At 40.0% G+C, this 25,708-nt stretch overlaps 2 long non-coding RNA genes and 4 gene segments (V, D, J or C); 2 read left to right on the forward strand and 4 right to left on the reverse strand.

The window, feature by feature from the left end:
• The window catches only part of LOC125168484 (immunoglobulin heavy constant alpha 2-like), a 350,186-nt gene that overhangs the window by 209,095 nt on the left and 115,383 nt on the right, over nt 1-25,708 (reverse strand).
• Nucleotides 1-25,708, reverse strand: part of LOC125168488 (immunoglobulin heavy constant gamma 4-like) — a 238,365-nt gene that overhangs the window by 172,943 nt on the left and 39,714 nt on the right.
• Nucleotides 1-25,708, reverse strand: part of LOC125168486 (immunoglobulin heavy constant gamma 1-like) — a 533,257-nt gene that overhangs the window by 149,795 nt on the left and 357,754 nt on the right.
• The window catches only part of LOC125168481 (immunoglobulin delta heavy chain-like), a 724,259-nt gene that overhangs the window by 99,267 nt on the left and 599,284 nt on the right, over nt 1-25,708 (reverse strand).
• Nucleotides 1-25,708, forward strand: part of LOC125168523 (uncharacterized) — a 242,250-nt gene that overhangs the window by 63,929 nt on the left and 152,613 nt on the right. The gene's annotated exons all lie outside the window — the stretch shown is intronic.
• Nucleotides 1-25,708, forward strand: part of LOC125168518 (uncharacterized) — a 157,433-nt gene that overhangs the window by 63,329 nt on the left and 68,396 nt on the right. For all 8 annotated transcript variants that reach the window (XR_007153163.1, XR_007153167.1, XR_007153164.1 and 5 more), the window contains exon 2: nt 888-896. This is a non-coding gene — a long non-coding RNA (uncharacterized LOC125168518). The remainder of the gene's footprint in view (nt 1-887; nt 897-25,708) is intronic.

Below are 25,708 nucleotides of genomic sequence, written 5' to 3' on the forward strand. Positions count from 1 at the left end.
TGATTGTTTTTTTTCTTAAATTTCACACATGAATGAAATTATATGGTATTTGTCTTTCTCTGATTGAGATATTTTTCTTAGCATTATACTCTCTAGCTCCATCCACATCACTATAAATGGTAAGATTTCATTCTTTTTTATGGCTGAGTAATATTCCCTTATATATATAATATTCCATTATATATGTGTGTGTATATATATATATATATATATATATATACATACACACACACATATATATCTATGTCTCACATCTTCTTTATCCATTCATCAGTTTATGGACACTTGGACTTTTTCCTTAATTTGGCTACTGTCGATAGCGCTGCTATAAACATTGGGGTGCATGTGCTCCTTCACATCTGTATTTTTGTTTCCTTTGAGTAAAAACTTAGAAGTACAATTGCTGTATCAGAGAGTAGTTCTATTTTTAACTTTCTGAGGAACCTCCATACTGTTTTCCAGAGTGGCTGCACCAGTTTGCACTCCCACCAACAGTGCAAGAGGGTTTCCCTTTCTTTGCATCCTTGCTGATGCCTGATAGTTCCTGATTTGTTAATTTTGGCCATTCTGACAGGTGTGAGGTGGTATCTCATTGTGGTTTTGATTTATGTTTCCCTGATTATGAGTGATGCTGAGCATTTTTTTCATGTGTCTGTTAGCCATCTGGATGTCTTCTTTGGAAAAGTGTGTATTCATGTCTTCTCCCCATTTCTTCCCTGGATTATTTGTTTTTTTGAGCATTGAGTTTGGTAAGTTCTTTATAGATTTCGGATACTACCCCTTTATCATATATGTCATTTGCAAATATCTTCTCCCATTCTGTAGGTTGCCTTTTAGTTTCCTTGATTGTTTCTTTCACTGTGCAAAAACGTTTTTATCTTGATGAGGTCCCAGTAGTTCATTTTTGCTTTTGTTTCCCTTGCCTCAGGAGACATGTCTAGTAAGAAGCTACTAAGGCTGATGTCAATGAGGTTGCTGCCTGTGTCCTCTTCTAGGATTTTGATGGTTTATTATCTCACATTTAGGTCTTTTATACATTTTGAACTTATTTTATGTATATTGTAAGAAAGTGGTCCAGTTTCATTCTTCTGCATGTTGCTGTACAGTTTTCCCAACTCCATTTGTTGAAAAGACTGTCTCTGTTCCATTAGATATTTCCTGCTTTGTTGAAGATTAGTTGACTGTATAGTTGCGGGTCCATTTCTGGATTTTCTATTCTGTTTCATTCATCTGTGTGTCTGTTTTTGTGCCAGTACCATACTGTGTTGATGATTACAGCTTTGTAGTATAGATTGAAGTCTGGGATTGTCATGCCTCCAGCTTTGGTTTTCTTTTTCAGGATTTCTTTGGCTATTTGGGGTCTTTCATTGTTCCAGAAAACTTTTAGGACTGTTTGTTCTAGCTCTGTGAAAAATACTCAAACATCTACTCAAAGAGCAGTATTAAAGGCCACTATTATGGGTTTACAACAATTTCCTAACCAACCTATTAATATTGTAGTAGATTCTCAATATGTAGTTTATGTGATAGAGAATATAGAACAGGCCTCTGTTAGGGAATTAACGGATCCCTCCTTATTGTCATTATTTTTAACTTTACAAGCCTTACTAGGTGAACAAGCATACCCTCTTTCTATCACTCACATAAGAGCACATTCAGGTTTACCTGGACCTTTAACAGAAGGAAACGAGTTTGCAGACCAATTTGTTGACTACAATATAGCTTTTAAAACTGCTTGATTATCTCATGACTTTTTTCATCAAAATTATAAGTCCCTTATTAAACAATTCCATCTCACAGTTACTCGAGAGAAACACATTGTTGCTGCTGGCCCTCATTGTCAATAGCAATCAGGAGGACACAGCAATGGGAATAAACCCCACAGGTCTAAATGCAAATAAGCTTTGGCAAGCTGATATGACATACTATGCCCCATTCGGGCATCACAAATATATCCGCATGTCTGTGGAAACCTTTTCAGGATTTATAATGGCCTCTATTCACACTGGAGAAAGTGCAAAAAATATCATTCTTCATTTTTTTTACATGCACTTTCACAAGCCAGTAAACCTCAACAAATTAAAACTGACAACAACCTGGATACCTTTCCTCCATGGTAAAGGCATTCTTCCAAAGTTGGAATATACAACACATTATGCGCATACCATATCACTCTACCAGACAAGCTATTATAGAATGTACACATGCCACTTTAAAACAAATGCTTCACAAACAAAAGAGGGAAAACACAAAATGCTTCCCCATGGAATTCACTATATAAAAACTTCTACATTCTAAATTTTTAGAAATTGTGATTCCCATGGCCTCACAGCTTCCCACCAGCATTTTGCACCATCTTCCAGCTCAAATATCAGAGCCAAGGTGCTACTTAAAGACATATATTCATGGAAAGGACCATATGAACTGATAACATGGGGACGGGCATATGGATGTCTTCTTCTCCCATCAGGATCCCATTGGGTTTCTGCCTGTCTGATTAAACCATACCAGGAGTTGATTCTTCAACTCTCTTCCTCAGATGGCCAATTTGTCCTTACAAGGACAACAGGGGAGACAATGCCCGAAAATGACCAAGGTATATGACGTCACCTGGGACAACTTAAGAAGCTCCATCGACATGCCACCAAAGTCATGCACTGTGTCAGAGCGCCATCTACCATAGAAAAAAGGTTTGTAGCATATATTTAGCTGTGGTTTCTCAGAGTTTGGGTAAGGTAATGATTTGCTTAATCTTTTTCTTTATCCAGACTGCTACTACTTTTTCATCACTGTGTTGGCCTCACATCATAGATCCTCCTTTCTTTAAGTCAGTTAATATAACATTTGACAACCCACATTATGTTTTTGAAGTATCTCCTCTGTCTTGGTACATACACAGCCTGTATCAGCCATCATGTTACCAAACTTTCTATCTCACAATGTTTATCCTAAAAAGACAGCCTCAAATTTGGCTGCCAGTAAATCTAATAAGGCCCTGGGAAGGGTCCAGTGGCCTCTGAATTAGCTGAATTATCCCAAGCCATTTCTTTTTTAAATAATTTTATTTTTTTTATTTTTTAAAATTTACATCCAAATTAGCATATAATGCAACAATGATTTCAGGAGTAGATTCCTTAATGCCCCTTACCCATTTAGCCCACACCCCCTCCCACAACCCCTCCTGTAACCCTCTGTTTGATCTTCATATTTATGAGTCTCTTCTGTTTTGTCCCCCTCCCTGTTTTGATATTATTTTTGTTTCCCTTCCCTTATGTTCATCTATTTTGTCTCTTAAAGTCCTCATATGAGTGAAGTCATATGATTTTTGTCTTTCTCTGACTGACTAATTTCACTTAGCATAATACCCTCCAGTTCCATCCACGTAGTTGCAAATGGCAAGATTTCATTCTTTTTGATTGCCAAGTAATACTCCATTGTGTGTGTGTGTGTGTGTGTGTGTGTGTGTGTGTATCACATCTCCTTTATCCGTTCATCCATCATTGGACATTTGGGCTCTTTCCATACTTTGGCTATTGTTGATAGTGCTGGTATAAACATGGGGGTGCATGTGTCCCTGTGAAACAGCACACATGTATCCCATGGATAAATGCCTAGTAGTGCAATTGCTGGGTCATAAGGTAGTTCTATTTTTAGTTTTTTGAGGAATCTGCATACTGTTTTCCAGAGTGGCTGCACCAGCTTGCATTGCCCCCAAGAATGCAAAGAGATCCTCTGTCTCCGCATCATCAACAACATCTGTTGTTGCCTGAGTTGTTAATGTTAGCCATTCTGACAGGTGTCAGGTGGTCTCTCATCGTGGTTTTGATTTGTATTTCCCTGATGATGAGTGATGTTGAGCATTTTTTTTGTGTGTCGGTTGGCCATCTGTATGTCTTCTTTGGAGATGTGTCTATTCATGTCTTTTGCCCATTTCTTCACTGGATTATTTGTTTTTTGGGTGTTGAGTTTGATAAGTTCTGTGTAGATTTTGGATACTAACCCTTTATCTGAGATGTCATTTGCAAATATCATCTCCCATTGTGTTGGTTGCTGTTTAGTTTTGCTGATTGTTGCCTTCACTATGCAGAAGCTTTTTATTTTGATGAGGTCCCAGTAGTTCATTTCTGCTTTTGTTTCCCTTGCCTCCAGGGATGTGTTGAGGAAGAAGTTGCTGTGGGTAAGATCAAAGATGTTTTTGCCTGCTTTCTCCTCGAGTATTTTGATGGATTCCTGTCTTACACTGAGGTCTTTCACCCATTTTGAGTTTATTTTTGTGGATGGTGTAAGAAAGTGGTCCAGGTTCATTCTTCTGCATGTCACTGTCCAGTTTTCCCAGCACGACTTGCTGAAGACACTGTCTTTATTCCACTGGATATTCTTTCCTGCTTTGTCAAAGATTAGTTGGCCATATGTCTGTGGGTCCATTTCTGGATTTTCTATTCTGTTCCATTGATCTGAGTGTCTGTTCTTGTGCCAGTACCATACTGTCTTGATGATTACAGCTTTGAGGTATAGCTTGAAGTCTGGGATTGTGATGCCTCCTGCTTTGGTTTTCTTTTTCAAGATTTCGTTGGCTATTCGGGGTCTTTTCTGGTTCCATACAAATTTTAGGATTATTTTTTCTAGCTCTGTGAAGAATGCTGATGTCACTTTGATCGGGATTGCATTGAATATGTAGATTGCTTTTGGTACTATCGGCATTTTAAGAATATTTGTTCTTCCTATTCAGGAGCATGGAATCTTTTTCCATGTTTGTGTGTCTTCTTCAATTTCTTTCATAAGCTTCCTATCGTTTTCAGCGTATAGATTTTTCACCTCTTTGGTTACGTTTATTCCTAGGTATCTTATGGTTTTTGGTGCAACTGTAAATGGGATCAATTCCTTGATTTCTCTTTCTGTTGCTTCATTGTTGGTGTATAGGAATGCAACCAATTTCTGTGCATTGATTTTATATCTATTCAACTTTGCTGAATTCATGAATCAATTCTATATAATTCTATATAAAATAAAATCAATTCTATATAATTCTATATAAAACTATAAATAGATTTATATCTATTCAACTTTGCTGAATTCATGAATCAATTCTAGCAGTTTTTTGGTGGAATCTATTGGGTTTTCCATATAGAGTATCATGCCATCTGTGAAGAGTGAAAGTCTGACCTCCTCCTGGCCAATTTGGATGCCTTTTATTTCTTTGTGTTGTCTGATTGCAGAGGCTAAGACTTCCAATACTATGTTGAATAATGGTAGCGAGAGTGGACAACCCTGTCTTGTTCATGACATTAGGGAGAAAGCTCTCAGTTTTTCCCCATTGAGGATGATATTAGCGTTGGGTCATTCATATATGGCTTTTATGATCTCGAGGTATGGTCCTTCTATCCCTACTTTCTTGAGGGTTTTTATCAAGAAAGGATGTTGTATTTTGTCAAATGCTTTCTCTGCATCTATGGAGAGGCTCATATGGTTCTTGTCCCTTCTTTTATTGATGTGATAAGTCACGTTAATTTTTTGCAGGTATTGAACCAGCCCTGCATCCCAGGTATAAATCCCACTTGGTGGTGGTGAATAATTTTTTTAATGTATTGTTGGATCTGGTTGGCTAATATCTTGTTGAGGATTTTTGCATTCATGTTCATCAGGGAAATTGGTCTATTGTTCTCCTTTTTAGTGGGGTCTTTGTCTGGTTTTGGAATCAAGGTAATGCTGGCTTCATAGAAAGAGTTTGGAAGTTTTCCTTCCATTTCTATTTTTTGGACCACCTTCAAGAGAATAGGTGTTAACTCTGCCATAAATATTTGGTAGAATTCCCCTGGAAAGTCATCTGGCCCTGGACTCTTGTTTTTGGAAGATTTTTGATTACTAATTCGATTTCCTTACTGGTTATGGGTCTGTTCAAATTTTCTATTTCTTCCTGTTTCAGTTTTGGTAGTGTATATGTTTCTAGGAATTTGTCCATTTCTTCCAGATTGCCCATTTTTTGGCATATAATTGCTCATAATATTCTCTTATTACTGTTTTTATTTCTGCTGTATTGGTTGTGATCTCTCCTCTGTCATTCTTGATTTTATTTATTCGGGTCCTTTCCTTTTTCTTTGTGATCAAACTGGATAGTGGTTTATCAATTTTGTTACTTCTTTCAAAGAACCAGCTTTTCATTTCATTGATCTGTTCTGGGTTTTGTTTTTTTTTGTTTTTTTTTTTTTTTTTTTTTGGTTTCGATAGCATTAATTTCTGCTCTAATCTTTATTATTTCCTGTCTTCTGCTGGTTTTGGGTTTTATTTGCTGTTTTTTTTTTCCAGCGCTTTAGGCCTAAGGTTAGGTTGTGTATCTGAGATCTTTCTTCCTTCTTTACGAAGGCCTGGAATGCTAGATACTTTCGTCTTATGACCGCCTTTGCTGAGTCCCAGAGGTTTTGGGTTGTGGTGTTATGTTTTTCATTGACTCCCATATACTTTTTAGTTTCCTCTTTAACTGCTTGGTTATCCCATTCATTCTTTAGTAGGATGTTCTTCAGTCTACAAGTATTTGTTACCTTTCTAAATTTTTTCTTGTGGTTGATTTCGAGTTTCATAGAGTTGTGGTCTGAAAATATGCACGGTATGATCTCGATCTTTTTGTACTTACTTAGGGTTGATTTGTGTCCCAGTATATGGACTGTTCTGGAGAACATTCCATGTGCACTGGGGAAGAATGTATATTCTGCTGCTTTAGGATGAAATATTCTGAATATATCTGTTAAGTCCATCTGGTCCAGTGTGTCATTCAAGGCCATTCTTTCCTTGTTGATTTTTTGATTAGATGATCTGTTCATTGTTGTGAGTGGGGTGTTGAAGTCTCCTACTCTTATGGTATTCTTATCGGCGAGTTTCTTTATGTTTGTGATTAATTGATTTATATATTTGGGTGCTCTCACATTTGGCACATAAATGTTTACAATTTACACGTTTACAAATGTTTACAAGGTCTTCTTGGTGGATAGACCCCTTTATTATGATATAATGCCATTCTGCATCTCTTGATACAGTCTTTATTTTAAAGTCTAGATTGTCTAATATAAGTATGGCTACTCCAGCTTTTTTTTTTTTTTTTTTTGCTGTTGGCCATTAGCATGATAGATGGTTCTCCACCCTCTTATTTTTAATCTGAAGGTGTCTTTAGGTCTAAAGTGGGTCTCTTGTAAACAGCATATAGATGGATCTTGTTTTCTTCTCCATTCTGTTACCCTATGTCTTTTGATTGGAGCATTGTGTCCATTGATGTTTAGAGTGAGTACTGAAAGATATGAATTTATTGCCATTATGATGTTTGTAGAGTGGGACTTTCTGGTGGTGTTCTCTGGTTCTTTCTAGTCTTTGTTGCTTTTGGTATTTATTTATTTATTTATACAGATATATTTTCATCCTTTCTCCCCTCAGAGATTCCCCCTTAAAATTTATTGCAGGGCTGGTTTAGTGGTCACAAGTTCCTTTAATTTTTGTTTATCTGGGAAACTTTTAATCTCTCCTTCTATTTTGAATGACAGCCTTGCTGGATAAAGAATTTTTGGGTGCATATTTTTCTGATTCAGCACACTGAATATATCCCACCACTCCTTTCTGGCCTGCCAAGTTTCTGTGGGTAGGTCCACTGCAAACCTGATCTGTCTTCCCTTGTATGTTAGGGACTTTGTTTCCCTGTTGCTTTCATGATTCTCTCCTTGCCTGAGTATTTTGTGTATTTGACTATGATATGCCTTATTGCTGATTGGTTTTTGCTGAATCTAATGGGGGTCCTCCGTGCTTCCTGGATTTTGATGTCTGTGTCTTTCCCCAGGTTAGGAACATTTTCTGCTATAATTGGCTCACATAACCTTTCTACCCCTATTTCTCTCTTCCACTTCTGGGACCCCTATGATTCTCATGTTTTTCCTTTTTAATGAGTCACTGATTCCTCTAATTCTTAAATCATGCTCTTTTGCCTTAATCTCCCTCTTTTTTTCTGCTTCATTATTCTCCATAAGTTTGTCCTCTATATCACTGATTCTCTGTTCTGCCTCATCCATCTGTGCTGCCGCTGCATCCATCCGTGATTTCAGCTCAGTTATAGCAGTTTCAATTTCATTCTGGCTATTTTTTACTTCTTGTATCTCTGCAGAAAGGGATTCTCATCTATTTTTGACTGCAGCTAGTATTCTTATTATTGTGATTCTAAATTCTGGTTCAGACACCTTGCTTGTACCTGAGTGGTTAAATCCCTGGCTGTCGTTTCTTCGTGCTCTTCCTTTTGGAGTGAATTCCTTCATTTTGTCATTTTGAAGGGAGAAAAGGCATTAATGAGGTAGAAAAATTAAAATTAAAAAATATTAAAATTAAAAAATTAAACACACACACACACACACACACACACACACAAATCAAATAAATGATGCCAGATCCTAGGTGTGTTTTGGTCTGGGTGTTGAAAGTGATTTGACAGATTAGAGAAAAAAAGGGTGGGGGAAAGAAAAAAAGGAAATCTTTTGAGAATTTTAAAAAATGAATACACTGAAGTAGACTAAAATGAGATGATGGGAATAAAAAAGAAAAAATAAAAATAAAATTTGAAAAAAATATACACAAAAGTAAAGAATATAGTAGAAAAAATAAAGAAAAATATTTTAATAAAAATTAAAGATAAAAATGAATTTTTTCTCTTTCTGTATTCAAGAAAAAGAAAAGAAAGAAAAAATAGAAATAAGATTAAAAAAGAAAAAAAGGAAATCATTTGAAAATTCAAAAAGTGAATACACTGTAGCAGACTAAAATAAAATGATGGAAGTAAAATAGAATTTGAAAAAAATTACATAAAAGAAAAAATATAGTAAAAAAATTAAAGAAAAATATTTTTAATAGAAATTTAAAGTAAAAATGAAGTTTTTCTTGGGGAGCCTGGGTGGCTCAGTCAGTTGAACCTCTGACTTCGGCTCAGGTCATGATCTCACAGTTCATGAGTTCAAGGCCTGAGTCGAGCTCTGTGCTGACAGCTCAGAGCCTGGAGCCTGCTTTGGATTCTGTGTCTCCCTCTCTCTCTGACCCTCCCTCATTCATGCTCTGTCTGTCTCTGTCTCAAAAATAAATAAACATTAAAAAAATTTTAAAAATGAAGTTTTTCTCTTTCTGAATTCAAGAAAAAGAAAAGAAATAAAAAAGAGAAAAAAGAAAAAGAAAAAAAGGGAATCGTTTGAAACTTTGAAAAGGTGAATACACTGAAATAGACTGAAATAAAATGATGGAGGTAAAATAGAAATTGAAAAAATTTACACACAAGTAAAAAATATAGTAATAAAAATTAAAGACATATATTTTTAATAAAAATTGAAAATAAAAATTAATTTTTTCTCTTTCTGTATCAAGAAAAAGAAAAGAAGTGTAAAAGAGAAGAAAACAAAAGAAAGAAAATTGAATAGATGGACTTGCTAACAGATTGAAGTAGGACTGAAATTACTTCGTTTTCCCCTCGAAGTCAGACTATGTAGCACTTTATAGTCCACAAACTAAGCTGGCAGTGAGACTTGTGTTCTTGAAGAGTGAAGTTGGCCCAGTTGGGCGGGGCTCAGTGTAATGGCTCTGTTCTCCACTAGATGGTGGTGCTAGCCTACTGGTGTGGATTGTTGTGGCGCTCGTAGGTGCATATGTGCATGCGCGGGAATGGTGAAAATGGCGCCAACCAGCTACCTGGTCTGTTCTCCCGGATCAGTAATCACGCACCCATCCTTTGTCTTCAGCTCTTGTCCACTCACTGCTCCTTCACTCTCTGTGACCAGGCCCCAGGCAGTACCTTGCTCCTGAGTTTTGTCTCAGATGCGGCTGTTTTCTCCAGACCTTTACTTCCAAAGGACTGTGGCTTTGACCCCCTCCTTCCCTCTGTGGGAGGGTCTCACCCAGCAATGGCTGAATGAGCAATGGGCAAATGTCAGCTGCAGCCAGGAACGCTCGCTGGACCCTGTTGTTGCTGGTGCCCCAAGACTGTGGACAGGTGCCAGCCCGTCCCAGAAAATGTTCGCGAGACAGTGTAGCAGCAGCTTTTCAGAGATTATGGAAAATCACAACACACATCTGGTAGTAGGCTTCACCCTTAATGACGTTGTTCCAGCACCAGTGAGTGTGGCCATTTTATGGGGTCTGCTGGGACCAGGTGGCTTCAACAGTCTCTACCAAATGTCCTTCTAGCAATGGAACCGCTTTTCTCCGTGTGGCCTGAGAACCTCCTGGACCCCACTCTGCTCCTGGGGATTCGCCCTTCCCACCAGAGCACCGCCAGGTATCAAGCTGTGGAGTTGCAGCCTTTGCGCCCCCCTTGTTTACAGTCTTAATGGAACTTAAACCCTCTCCTTTCTCCTTTCTCCCTTTTTAGTTTAGTCCCTGTGGCTGTTTCTAATTTTCCAATTTCTCTCCAGCTGCTTTTGGGGAGGGGTGTTTTTACTGTATTCTCTCCACCCCCGCCAGTCTCTGTCCTCTGCTCACAAAAGACCTCCCTTCCTGCTCCCTCTTGCTCCCCAAGTTCACCTCTCCGCACTGCGTACCTGCTGAATTCAGGTGGTTCAGGTTGTGCAGATTGTTGTGTTAATCCTCCAATCAGTTTTCTAGGTTTGTAGGATGGTTTAGTGTTGGTCTGGCTGTGTTTCACGGACACGAGACACACAAAATTCTTCCATGCTGTTCCGCCATCTTGGCTCCTCCCTCCAGTCCAAGCCATTTCTAAGTGGAGGCCTAAAAGATTTGTTGGATGGCTTGTTGTCTTCCTTATCTCATTGGTTGTCATCTTACCACAGCCTCTGTTGTAGTTGTCTCCCTGACAGAGTCTATCCATACTTCTAAAGTAGTCAATCACATAATGACTAACATCACCCAAGCAATGAGGAGTCACAGATTGATCATGGTATCATGCAGAGACCGCAAGCTGCAGAAGCAGCACTCCAATGGATGGGGGACTGCCAACAGGCACTTGCTGATCGTCAAAATATACAATGTGACTGGCAACATGACAATATTTGTATCACTCTCTTACAGTATAATACGTCTCACCACTCCTGGGATTTAGTGAAAAAACACTTACAAGGATTTTTCCACCAATTTATAGTCTGAGATTAATGCTCTGTCTTCCCAGCTGCATCAACAACTGTTAGATACTCAACAGGAAACACAGATATAAGTGGAACATGAGTTATTTGACAATGTGATATGGTTGAATCCAACCTACTGTTTCCTTGGCCTCAAGTTACATATTTGGATTATTGGAGCTCTTTGCTTATTAATCTTGATTGTATTTCTCATAGCCCTCTGAATGATCTACTCAATAGTGGTCTCCTCAAGAGGTCATGAATGACAACTGATTGCCCTCCTCAACTCCGATGAACAAGAAGATTATTCAAACAAAAAAAGGGATATGTGGGAAATCAAATAGCTATTTTCTGGGTTAAGAGATTATAGGGAACAAATTACACTGCTTTCTGGCCATACTGAAAACAGCTAACCAGTATCTGGTTAAAGTGTATTTAGGGGTTGGTTCCTGCCTGTGCTCATGAATTCCTTAGACCATGTTATCTATGGAATATTTTATCTTGTTATCCACCCTGTTTTCAGCATCTGCTCTTTTGTAGTCTTGGGAATGCTTTGTTTTTTTTTTGTTTGTTTGTTTGTTTGTTGCCTGCTTTCTATGCTTTCTGTGTTCTTCTGGCATGTAACCACGAACATATTGTGTGATGTTTTCCTTATAAATTGTGCCTAATAAATACAGAAGCTTGAGAGCAGCTCAGGGAGATTTCCCTTAGCCTCCATCTCACCTCTCTTGACTTGTGGAGTCTTGAGTAATCCTTTCTTCCATCTTTGGCTTTGCTGGACAAAGCCAAAAGCTGAACCCACAGTTTATATGTTTTACTGGGGTTTTTTTTGTTGTTTCTATATCATTGATTTCTGATCTTTAAAAAAAATTTTTTTTTCAAGAGAGAGCACCAGTGGGGAAGGGGAAGAGAGAGAAGGGGACAGAAGATCCAAAGCAGACTCTATGCTGACAGCAGCTAGCCTGATGCGGGGCTCGAACTCACAAAATGTGAGATCATGACCTGAGCTGAAGTCAGATGCTCCACCCACTGAGCCACTCAGGTGCCCCTCTGCTCTAATCTTTTTTATTTCCCTTCTTCTCCTGGATTTAGGCTTTATTTCCTTTTCCTTTTCTAGCTCCTTTAATTGTAAGGTTAGGTTGTGTATTTGAAATGTTTCATTCTTTTTGAGGTAGGCCTGTATTACTTCCCTCTTAGGACTGTCTTTGCTGCATCCCAAAGGTTTTAGACTGTCATGTTTAATTTTCATTTGCTTCCCTGTATTTATTTCTTCTTTAATTTCCTGGTTAACCCATTCATTCTTTAGTATGATGTTATTTAACCTTCATATATTTGTTGTCTTTTCAAATTTTTTCTTGTGGTTGACTTCAAGTGTCATAGCATTGTCATCTGAAAATATGCATGGTATGATTTGAGTCTTTGTATTTGTAGATGACTGATTTGTGACCTAGTATGCGATCTAATCTGGAATGTTGCATGTGAACTTGAGAAGAATGTATAGTCTGCTGCTTTAGGATGGAATGTTCTGAATATGTCTGTTAAGTATATCCAGTCCAGTGTGTCATTCAAGGCCATTATTTCCTTATTTATTTTCATCTTAGATGATCTGTCAATTGTTGTAAGTGGGATGTTAAAGTCCTCTATTATGATGATATTATTATCAATAAGTTTCTTTATGTTTATTATTAATTGATTTATATATTTTGGTGTTCCAAGTTGGAAGCATAAATATTTATAATTGTTAGACCTTCTTTTATAATTGTTAGACCTTCTTGATGAATAGATCCCTTAATTATGATATAATGCCCTTCTTCATCTCTTGTTATAGTCTTTGGTTTAAAAGTGAGTTTTATGATACAAATATTGCTAATCTACTTTTATTTTGGCATCCATTCATATGGTAGATGGTTCTCCATTTCCCCCACTTTCAATCTTCAGGTGTCTTTAGGTCTAAAATGAATCTCTTGCATGCAGCATATAGATGGGTCTTGTTTTTTTTTTTTTTTATCTGTTCTGATACCCTATGTCTTTTGATTGGAGCATTTAGAGCATTTGGATTCAAGGTGATTATTGATAGATATGAGGTTGGTGCCATTGTATTATCTGTAAAGTTGGTGTTCCTGGTAATGTTCTCTTGTTCTTTCTTGTCTTTGTTGCTTGTGGTCTTTTCTTCCCCTAACCAAAGAGTCCCTTTTAATATTTCTTACAGGACTGGTTTAGTGGTCAAACTCCTTTCTTTAGTTTTTTTTTTTTTTAATCTGGGAAACTCTATCTCTCCTTTTATTCTGAATGACAGAGAGCTTTGCTGGATAAAGAATTCTTGGATGCATATTTTCCCCATTCAGCATGTTGAATATATCATGGCACTCCCTTTTGGCTTGCCAAATTTCTCTGGACAGGTCTGCTGGGAACCTGATCTGTTTTCCCTTCTATGATAAGGAGTTTTTTTTGTCTACTTGCTGCTTTCAGGATTCTTTCCTTGTCTGTGTATTTTGTGAATTTGAGTATTATGTGTCTTGTTGATGGTTGGATTTTTTGAATTTAATGGGAGTTCTCTACTTCTTGGATTTTGATGTCTGTGTCTTTCCCCAGATTAGGGAAATTTTCAGGTATAATTTGCTGAAAGAAACCTTCTGCTCCTTTTTATTTCTGTTCTTTTTATCAGACTCCTATGATATGAATGTTACTGTGCTTTAAGGAATTGATGAGTTCTCTAAGTCTACATTAATAATCCAATTGCCCTTCTTTACCTGTTCTTTTCAACTTCATTATTTTTCATAATTTAATCTTCTATATTACTAATTTGCTCCTCTGCTCATTCATCTTTGTTTTTATTGCCTCCATTTAGGTTTGTATCTTGGTTATAACATTTTTAATTTCAACCTAACTAGATTTTAGCTCTTTTATCTCTGTAGCAAGGGATTCTCTGGAATCTTCTATGCTTTTTGAAACCCCAACTAGTATCCTTAAGATTATTGTTTTAAATTCTCATTCAGGCATCTTACTTATATATTGATCAAATCCCTGCCTGCGACTTCTTCCTGTTTTTTGTTTTGGGGTGAATTCCTCCACCTTGTCATTTTATCTGGATCACCTTTTTGTGTGTGTGGTTGTTGGGAAAGACTGTTTTATTCCTGCTCCTGAGAGAATGCCTATATTAAGAAGAGGTCCAAGGGGCTCCTGGATGGCTCAGTCGGTTGGGTGTCCAACTTCAGCTCAGGTCATGATCTCACCATTTCTGAGTTTGAGCCCCATGTCCTGCTCTGTGCTGACAGCTCAGAGCCTGGAGCCTGCTTTGGATTCTGTGTCTCCCTCTCTCTGTACCTCCCCTGCTCACACTCTGTCTCTCTCTTTCAAAAATAAATAAACAGGGACGCCTGGGTGGCGCAGTCGGTTAAGCGTCCGATTTCAGCCAGGTCACGATCTTGCAGTCCGTGAGTTCGAGCCCCGCGTCGGGCTCTGGGCTGATGGCTCAGAGCCTGGAGCCTGTTTCCGATTCTGTGTCTCCCTCTCTCTCTGCTCCTCCCCCGTTCATGCTCTGTCTCTCTCTGTCCCCCCCCCAAAATAAATAAATAAACGTTGAAAAAAAATAAACATTAAAAACAATTTTTTTAAAAAGAAGAGGTCCAAAAAAGGGGAAAAAAAAAAGAAACTAGACCCTGTTTCCCTGAGAGGTGAAGCTTTGCAGCACCATATGATTAGTCAACTTGGTGCATGCAGGGGGGTTGTGCTGGCTTCCTTGGCAGGGTTCTGCTGCTCTGATTCTCAGGAGGACTTGCCCTAGTGGAGATGCACCTGTAAGGTGCAGGGGGTGGGGCTTGGTGTCAGCAGGTCTGGCCTCCACTGTCTAGAACTGTTTTGCTCACTGAAGTTGGTAAGTTCTGATGGGCTGGAGGGAAAATGACATTTCTCTGCTCTATTGTCCTCAATGGGGAGCTCAACCCCACCACTGTTCAGAAATCCCCCACAGAAGAGCAATCACCTCTCTTGTATTTCCACCTTCTGCCAGATCCCTGACTTCATCCTGCCTGCATCAGAGTTTCCCACATGCCAGGTGGCACAGTGCTCCTGTAGTTTATCTCAGGTGTATGGCTGAGTTTCAGAACTCCAAGCTCCAAATTTTAGGGACCCACATGATGCAGACCCATGCTGATCCTCTGGGGGAGGGTCTCACTTTGCCTTTGCTGTTTGCTGATTTGTCCCCAAAAGAGCAGTAGCATGACTATGAAGAGGTTTGGAGTTTATGGTAAAGTGTAGCACAATGCTGATGCCAACGTTTGCTGCCCTCAGTCAGTGTCTTCGTTCCAATGCTAGGGAACAGGGTGGCTGTTGGCACCTCCAGTTCTTCTGTCTCCGGAGAGGCCATGCTTCCTCTCCAAAATGCAATTCAAGATGGGAAACTGTCTCTCCCCGTGCAAGTCAAGGGATCTTCAGACCACACTGCCTGCTCCTGGGCCTCTGCCCTTCTTCCCCACAGGAGCACCACTAGGTCCACCTATATGATGCTAGCAGTGGTGGACTTCTAAAACTTCAGACTTTGCTGCTTATAAAAACTTGTAGTAGTTAGCCCCTCTAATTTTCCCAGTCAATCATTTTGGGGAAGAATTTTTCTTGTGCAATCCCCTATGTGTGCTGTCACTCTCTTTCTCCATGATTCTGTTTCCCTCCCCTTCATAGCACCTACAGTTCTTTATTCCCCCAAATCAACTCTTCACAGCTCCTATCTTACATGATGTGGGCGTTTTTTCCTACCTCTAGTTGTGCAATTTTGCTCTTTCAGTCCTCAGATAAATTTCTTGGGTGTTCAAAAGTGATTTGATATTTATGTAGCCATGAGCGGGCTGGGGCACAGAGAGGGGGAGAGAGAGAATCTCAACAGGCTCTGTGCTCCACACTGAGCATGATGTGGGGCTCAATCCCACAACTGTGAAATTGTGATCTGAATTGAAACCAAGAGTCAGATGTTTAACTGAATGAGCCAGCCAGGCACCCCATTGGTAAAAGAAACTTTTTATGTGTAAGGAAACCTCCATAATTAGCAGATTTTGCACCATGGACTTTGCATGCTTGAAGGGAGCAGCATCATATATTCAAAGTGCTAAAATAAAAAATCTGTCGACCAAAAACACTCTATCCACCAAAGTTGTCCTTCAGAATTGGAAAAGGGATGACAGTTTTGCAGACAAGCAAAGCTGAAGGAGTCAATCACCACCAAACTGGCCTTAAGAGAAATGTTAACAATAATTAATACCAATCTTCTTGAACTCTTCCAAAAAACAGAAGAGGAGAGGATAATTTCATCTAATTTTATGAAGTCAGCATTATCTTGAGACCAAAACCACAGAAGACAAGAAAAGACAATTACAGGCCAATATCCCTGATAAACATAGATGCACAAATGCTCAACAAAATATTAGTAAATAAAATATTTATTGAGCACAAATGCCCAACAAAAGATTAGTAAACCGAATTCAACAATACATTTAAAGGGCCATACACCATGGTCAAATGGAATTACCAGAGAGATGCAGGATGGTTCAACATCCAGAAATAAATCAACGTGGTACACCACGTTAGCAAAAGGAAGATGAAAATCATGATCGTCTCAATAGATTCAGGAAAGGCCTTTGACAAAATGCAACATCCTTTCATGATAAACTCAACAAACTGGTTATAGAGGAAACATCGCTTAACATAATCAAGGCATATATATGACAGGTCTACAGCTAACATCATACTCAATGGTAAAAGGTTGACAAGTATTTCATCTAAGATTAGGAATAACACAAGGATGCCCACTCTTGCCATTTTATTCTGTATAATGGAACTCCTAGCCATTAGTGTCTGAGCAGTTAAGCAAGAAAAAGAAATAATACATATCCAAATCATAGTAGAAGTGAAACTGTTTTTGTTTGCTGATGGCATGATCTTGAATACAGGAAACAGGAAGAAACCACCAATAACTGTTAGAACTAATGAGCAAATTGAGTAAAGTTGCAGTATACAAAATGAACATGCCTAAGTCCATTGCATTTCTATACCATATCAAGAAATGATCTGAAAATAAAGACTACAACCCATTTATAATTGTATCAAAAGGCCAAAACACCAAGGAATAAACTTAAACAAGGAAGTGAAAGATCTAAACATTGAACACTATAAGACATTAAAAAAATTATTTATTTAAATTCAAGTTAGTTAACATACAGTGTAGTGTTGGTTTCAAGAGTAGAATTTAGTGATTTATCATTTATATACAACCCCCAGTGCTCATCACGAGTTCCCTCCTTAATGCCTATCACCCACTTAGCCCACCCTGCCTCCAGAAACCTTCAGTTTTTTCTCTGTACTTAAGAGTCTCTTATGGTTTGCCTCCCTCTCTGTTTTTATCTCATTTTCCTTCCCTTCTCCACTGTTCATCCGTTTCTTAAATTCCACATATGAGTGGAATCATATGGTATTTGTCTTTCTCCGACTGACTTATTTCACTTAGCATAATACACTCTAGTTCCATCCATGTCATTGCAAATGGCAAGATTTCATTCTTTTTCATCATTGAGTAGTATTCCATTGTATACATATACCACATCTTAATCTATCCATAAGTCAATAGACATTTGGGCTCTTTCCATAATTTGGCTATTGTTGATAGTGCTGCTATAAACATTGAGGTGCATGTACCCCTTCAAATCAGCACTGCTGTATCCTTTGGATAAATACCTAGTAGTGCAATTCCTGGGTCATAGGCTTAACTTTCTAAGGAAACTCCATAATGTTTTCCAGAGTGGCTGCACCAGTATTCCATCAGCAGTTCAAAAGTGTTCCCTTTTTTCTGCATCCTCACCTACACCTGTTGATTCTCATGTTATTAATTTTAGCCATCCTGACAGGTGTGAGATGGTATCTCATTATGGTTTGGTTTGTATTTCCCTGATGATAAGCGATGTTGAATATATTTTCATGTGTCTGTTAGCCATCTGTATGTCTTCTTTGGAAAAGTGTCTATTCATGTCTTCTTCCCATTTCTTCAGTGGATTATTTGCTTTTTGAGTGTTGAGTTTGGTAAGTTCATTATAGATTTTGGATACTAACTCTTCATCCGATATGTCATTTGTAAATATCTTCTCCCATTTTGTCGGTTGCCTTTTAGTTTTGTTGGTTGTTTCCTTCAGTGTGCAGAAGCTTTTTATCTTGATAAGGTCCCAATAGTTCATTATTGCTTTTGTTTCCCATGCTTCCAGAGACATGTTCTTAGTAAAGAGTTGCTGTGGCCAAGGTCAAAGAGGTTGTTGCTTGTGTTCTTCCCTAGGATTTTGATGGCTTCCTCTCTTGTGAACACATAAGACATTGATGAAAGAAATTGAAGACAGGAATAAATGGGAAGATATTCTCTGATCATAACTGGAAGAATTGATATTGTTAAAATGTCCATATTACCCAAAGAATCTGCAGATTTGATGTAATCTTTATCAAAATCCCAATGGCTTTTCCACAGAAATAGAACAAACAGTCCTCACCATTGGGTAGGAGCACAGAATACCCCAAATAACCAAAGCCACAAAGGTAGAGGCATCACACTTCCTTATTTCACATTACATTAAAGCTATAGTAATTAAAACAGTATGGCGCTGGGGATGTCTGAGCGGCTCAGTCAGTTAAGCATCTGACTTCAGCTTGGGTCATGATCTCACAGTTTGTGGGTTTGAGCCCTGTGTTGGGCTCTGTGCTGGTAGCTCAGAGCCTGGAGCCTGCTTCAGATTCTGTGTCTTTCTCTCTGCCCCTCCCCCACTTGTATTGTCTCTCTCTCTTTCTTTGTCTCAAAAATAAAGAAATACTAAAAAAATTTTGAAACAGTATGACACTGGATTAAAAATAAATATGTAGAACAAAGGAACAGAATAGAGAGTCCAGAAATAAACTGTCATATATAAGGTCAAATACTATTTGACAAGGGAACCAAGAACACAGAATGAGGAAATTATAGTGTTTTCAACGCATGGTGTTGTTATAACAGGACAGTCACATATAGAAAAATGAAATTGGACTTGTATTTTGCACTACTCACAAAATTTAACTCAAAATGAATTAAATACTTAAATGTAATATCTGATAACATAACATTCCTAGAAGAAATCATAGGGAAGAACCTTGATAATGGACTTGGTGATGATTTTTTGTCTACAACACCAAGATCACAAGCAACAAAAGCAAAAAATCAAGTGAAACTACATCAGGTCAAAAAGTTTCTGAACAACAAAATAGTCAACATGAAAATTCAACCTGTGGAATGGGACAAACTATTTACAAACCATATATCATACATGGGCTAATACACAAAGTGTGTGAGGAACTCAGAAAACTCAATTTAAAAAAACAAAATATTTTATTAAAAAATGGGAAGAAGAACTACATTGACATTTTTTAAAGGATTATACCAGGCAGCCTCTGGGGGGTTGTGAACCAACAATTGGTGAGCCAGCCAGGAGACAAATGAAATGGGAATGAGGCATTTGTGGGAGAAATCCCAAATCTGCAAATGACTTCTATATAGTGAGGGATGGCCCATATATTTAGATGCTTGGAGACCACCTCACGAATACAGGGACATCCCCCAAATTCCAGCCAATCTAATGCACTTATTTTAGAAACTGCAGCAAAAGAGGGAAATGAATGAGTGCCTCAGTGGGCTGGCCTTCACAACAGGCAGATCAACTGGCCACCAAAGTCCAAACAGAGGCTGAAGCTCAAATTAAAAAGTTGGAAGAAGAGCTGAGAGTAGAGAAGGACATGAGGTTGTCCACCCCTCTGCTAGCCTCGGGCCTAGCAGACAGGATGGGAGAGCAGGAAGATAAGCCAGTGTGCTATTGTGCAAAGCAAGGAGGGTGTACATTGGGGCAGGTTAAGGTCTAAGCACTTGTGACAAAGCTTGATTGATGTGTTAAGAGGTAGAATCCATGGAAAGGTGATAAAAATAAAGAGCAGGAAGCTGTGATGATTCACCAGAAAACAGATGAAATGACCCATGCCGTCTGGCCCCTCATACAAAGGAAAGCAAAAGCACAGCACAACCCCAGCCAGTAGGGCAGCACCCAGCTGAGGAAATGTTCCTGATGAGAGAGCACACTCCTGCTGAGCTTATTGACATAGTTGGTGAGTCCCAGCAGAAGGGCAGGGAAAGTGCCCAGGCATGTTTGGTGTAGCTATGCAATATCTGGGGCAATGGCACTTCTCTGACCGGCAGGGGGCAGAGAAGAAGAGCAACATCACCACACAGCTGCCCACCAGCAGCTCCTGCATAGCTCTCAGGGGATCCAAAGTACTCACTTCCTTATAGGTTGGGTGATCTTAACTTTCAGTGAGGCTTTGCCCAATGTGGGGGATGTTCCTGGGCACATGGGACCCTAAAAACCTACAGGTGTGACATAAAAAAATCCTTAGGAAACTGGGAACAAAACAGGTAATCCACACTCCTGTCTTTGAAAGTCTTGATCAGGCCACACTCACTGCAGGAATAAAAAAACAAGATTATCCAGTCCACCCCCAGCACCTGATATGGGATGCTGATATCCATGCTGAACCCAGTTGTGGGACAAAATATTTAAGATATTGGGAAATCCACTGCTATCTGGGGGAAATGGATAGACCCCAGGAATGGGCATGGCTATGGGAAAGGCCCAACATAGAGAAGGAGTTTCAAAAACCAAGGACCCCTCCCCACTGGCTGCAAAAATACCCTGGAGGCAATGTGGTTTGACCTCACTGCTGCTGGGACCTAAAGAGATAGACCAACAACCCAACACTGTGTTGGTTGGCTTGTGGAAAGCCATAAAACCTGAATAACAGTCTGCCCCTACCGTCCCTAATGCTCCACCTGTTCTAGCAGAAGCCTCAGGGACACAGTCCTATTCAGGGTGGGTGCCTCCTACTCCCCAGGTAGAGGATGTAGAACAAAACCACTTCCAGGTGAGGGCCATTGGGATTGACTAGAAGCCCCATGTTGAGCTCACTAAGTCCTTCAGAAATAAACACAACATGATGGCTCTGGTGGGAACGGGAACAGAATGCATTCTAATCCAAGGTAACCCTCAGAAGTTTTCTGCCCCCCTCAGTGCCATCGGTGGCTACAGAGCCAATCAGTTATGGTCAGGAAGGTCCCTTCTGACACTGCAAGTTGGGCATTCTGCTTCCTGAGAATATGAGGTTTTTAATCTGCCCCATACCAGAGAACATACTGGGCATTGATAATCTACAAAGTCGAACTCTGCAGGCCTCTATTGGTGAATTCTGCCTCCAAGTTAATCAAACCAGTGCTAATGGGAAACTCCAACTGGAAACTGGCAAGTGTGTCAGCCTTGCAAAGTGTGGTTAACAGTCAAACAATATAACTTGCCTGCAGGCATAAAGAGATGGAACTTATCTGAGACCTGCACCAAGCGGGTTTTATGTGCCCTGATCACAACACTTTCAACAGCCCAGCATGGCCAGTAAGAAAGCCAGATGGGTCACAGTGGACAATGGTGGACCACTGAGAACTGGGCAAGGTGGTGGCACACCCATATGACCATGTGGCTGTGTGCAACATTGCCAGCATCTTAGATGCCTTAGTCATGATCCTGGGAGGGGAGCATGCTGATCTGGACTTATCAGATGCCGGTGCCATTTCCAAACAGAATGCTGTGTGTTCATACCTGTCAGGTTGGCTACTATGTCATATTTATGAATCACATAGCTCACAAACAATGCCTTTTATGATCTACCCCCAGCCTAGAGAAATTAATAGATCAATGATTTGGATCATGGGGATCTTGATGGAAAAGTTGTCAATGATTTTGGGAATCATTGCTTAATCTGTATTTTCTCTGCTGGCCTGTGTCAATATGTTCCATATTGTAGATGTGGCATCTGCCTCCAATGCAGCCAGACATCCACCACAGGCGCCACCCCCATGCTAGTGAAACCCCTTTGCTGACTGCTCAGGGTACAGTCTGGAAGAGGGGCCCATGAAATTATAAGAGCTGATCACAAAAGGTAAACTTTGGAGGAAGGTCATTGAGAGGATGTGACCACTGGTTGCCCCAAGGGCTAAACCACCCACTAGGAGGCCCCATGCCTCTTCTCCTGTCCTTGGAATGTGTGTTCCCTGTAGCTTGAGTGCTCTTAGAAGCTGCTCCAAGGTTATAGCCTTGAGATAGTGATGTGGTGCTGAGATTGTCTGAACAGTATGCATGACTAAATCCAGTTTTGGCTTCCATAGGAAAACTATTAGGATTTGGCAGGTGGATACAGAAACCACTCATCTCGTGGATGCCTGAGACAAACCTTGTAAGTAAGTTCCTTTGCTCATTAAAACTGCCACCTCCCAACCTGGAGGGTCTTGCCCCTGTCTTTGGTCTCTGAGTACAGGGTCCAGGTTCAGGTTATACCAGGGAAGCTCCTGAGAAGCTTGTAAAGCAACAGACATCCATATGGCTAATAGGTACACTAAGAGATGCTCAGTACCACTGATCAAATGCAAATCAAAACCACCATGAGGTGTCCCTATGCACCTGTTAGGATGGCTATTATCAGAAACACAAGAGATGTTAAGTGTTGGTGAGGATGTGGAGCAAAGACACCCTCTTGCACTGTTGGTGGGAATGCAAATTGGGGCAGCCACTGTGGAAACCAGTTGGAGGTTGCTCAAGAAATTCAAAATATAACTGCTACATGACCCAGCAATTCCACTTCTGGGTATTTATCTAAAGAAAATAAAAACAGGATCTCAAAGAGGCATCTGTACCCCCATGTTTGCTGCAGCATTATTCACAACACCCAAGGTGTGGCAATAACCTAAGTGGGTATGGGTGGAGATGTGAACACAATAGTGTTCAACCATGAGAAAGAAGGTAACCAAGCCTTTTGATGCACCATAGATGGACCTTGAGGGCATTATTCTAAGAAGAAGACAATTACTGTGTGATATCATTTGTATGTGGAATACAAAACTCCTGGTAGCCAAGGGCTGGGAAGTGGGGGTTTGGGGAGATGTGTAAGGGTACAAACTTGCAACTAGTAGATAAGTCCTGGAGATCTAATGCAGAGCATAGAAATTATACTCAATAATACTGGATTATAAACTTGAAAATTGCTACGAGACTAGGTCTTAGCTGTTATCACTGCAAAAAGAAATGATAGTTATGTGAGGTGATGGAAGTGCTCTCTAACCACATGGTGGTAATAACACTGTAATATATAAATGCGACAAATCAACACCTTGTATGTCTTAAAGTTATGCAATATCTGAAAAATAATATTTTTTTAAAGAATATATTTAGGGAAGAGATAAAACAAACCTAACTCTAGCTTTCCATAGTCTGGGGTGCAGATTAGGTCAATTTGGACCTGATGGGCTTTTGAGGAGAGACAGCCCAGGCTGTCACCTGGGCCACTGCAAGCCTGTACCCTGTGAATAAGAGAGCTGCCTTCACACATCAGTTCCTGACAGAGTATTGTGACCTGCTTGCACGTTGACTCTGGGTGGCATGGCAGTGATGTCATTCTTCTCTGGAGAAAAGTCACATTGCCCAGAACCTTCACACTTCCTCATACACTATCTTGGGACTGCCGTCATAAGCTATTAGTTATGTCAGGAGACATGATGGGATGATGATAAATCAGAAAAAGAAAAACACAGAAAATAGAGATTCCTATGCGACGAAGACTCATCACCCAACAGTGCATTTGGAGTGTAGATGAGCCCTAAGGAGGAGGGAGGGGACCTTACAGAGAGACCTTCCCAGCCACAGGGGATGTCTGCATGGGAGGGACAGAGAGGAGTACAGGAACAAGGTTTGAGGAGTCATGTCATTAACCATCAACACTTAAAGGACATGGCAGTGGGGCACCTGGGTGGCTCAGTCGGTTAAGTGTCTGACTTTGGCTCAGGTCATGATCTCATGGTTGGTGAGTTTGAGCACTGTGTTGGGTTCTGTGCTGGCAGCTTGGAGCCTGCTGGGGATTCTCTCTCTCCTTCTCTCTCTGCCCCTCACCTGCTCACACACACACCCTCTCTTTCAAAATAAATAAACTTTTGGGGGCACCTGGGTGGCTCAATCGGTTAAATGTCTGACTTCAGCTCAGGAGGTCATGATCTTGCAGTTCGTAGGTTCGAGCCCCGTGTTGGGCTCTGTGCTGACAGCTCAGAGCCTGGAGCCTGCTTTGGATTCTTTGTGTGTGTGTGTGTCTCTCTCTGCCCCTCCCCTGTTCATGCTCTGTATCTCTCTCTCAAAAATAAACAAACATTAAATTAAAAAAAAATAAAAAAGGACATGGCAGTGATTGAGTATCTGATTCGCCCATTTAAATTTGCCATTAATACTACTAAAATAATGGAATTATCTAGCACAAAAATGGACTGCAGTATCTTAAATGTAGATTGAATGTTGGAAATAGGAAGAAAGTTCAAGGATAGGTCATCAAAATATATTTGGAGAAGAGAGGGTAGGGTTCAACGATGTATTTGCAAGAGCACAAACTATATGCATTAAGGAAAGCACTGGAAACACACATTGCTATAGACTAAAAGTGGTTTTCTGTGGATGCTGAGAGAAGTGCAAGTCCTTAAGTTTGCGAGATTTTTGTTGCTGTTGAAAATACTGTACTTTGTACCTGTATTGCATCGGGAAAAAAAATAATATCATTACAAATGTCAGTTTAAAAAGTTTTGTCATTCATTTATACATTTTATTTTTGTTAATTTTACACTATACTCTAGAATTGAAAATTATTTAGCACTGAAAATTATTTAGATATGCATAGACTGGTTTTCCACTGGCACAATCCTGTTCTGAAGACTGCCATCTGACATTCACCATGGCTCAACTACAGTCACTGTTCAGCTCACTGAAAAGTAGGCAAAAGAAAGAGAGAGGGATTCACATTCACTGGGCTCTCTCTGGATGCCAGAGTCATCCATAGGCACTTGTGCCTACCTTTCTGGTTGATTTCATTGGGTGCTAGTTTCAGCCTCATGGTCTCAGTCTCCCACATTTGGAAATTTGCTCTCCAGGGAGGCACAGCTTGCGCTAGGTGGAACCTAACTCTGGTCCCCTTCCCTCACACCCACAGACACACCAGTGTGGGACAGGCAGTGTGGGTGGGTGGTAGCCCTCCATTACCCTGAACCCACATTGGGACCGGGGAAGGAGAGACTACCTGGAAAATGAGAAAAAGCTCAGTGTGCAAGAGCACAGTTTTGGAGAAAACTCATGAATTTGTCCCTAAAAGAGCTTGTGTCAAATTCTCTTAATTCTGGAACCAGACACCTCAGTTCAGGATACAGCTGCTGACTCAGGTCCTCTGCGCAGAGTCTTGGGCTCAGTTTGGGCTCTTACAGGCTTACAAGATACATAGAGGCCACAAGCATGCAGTTTTCAAGTTTTATTTCAGAGTGCTGGTCAGTGACCCATGAGAGACCTGGTGTCAGAGCCGTGATGTGCCTGGGGACCCCTGGAAACATGGATGTCAGCTTTGACTTCTCATTACTGTATTTTCACAGATGGACCAGGTGGTTTGCCTATAGTTGTTCAGGGGTCTGGAGGCTGATTTATGGATTGCCTTCACCAGCAATCTCTTCCTTAACTTTCACT

Source organism: Prionailurus viverrinus, chromosome B3 (genome assembly GCF_022837055.1).
Source record: "Prionailurus viverrinus isolate Anna chromosome B3, UM_Priviv_1.0, whole genome shotgun sequence".
Classification (NCBI taxonomy): domain Eukaryota; kingdom Metazoa; phylum Chordata; class Mammalia; order Carnivora; family Felidae; genus Prionailurus; species Prionailurus viverrinus.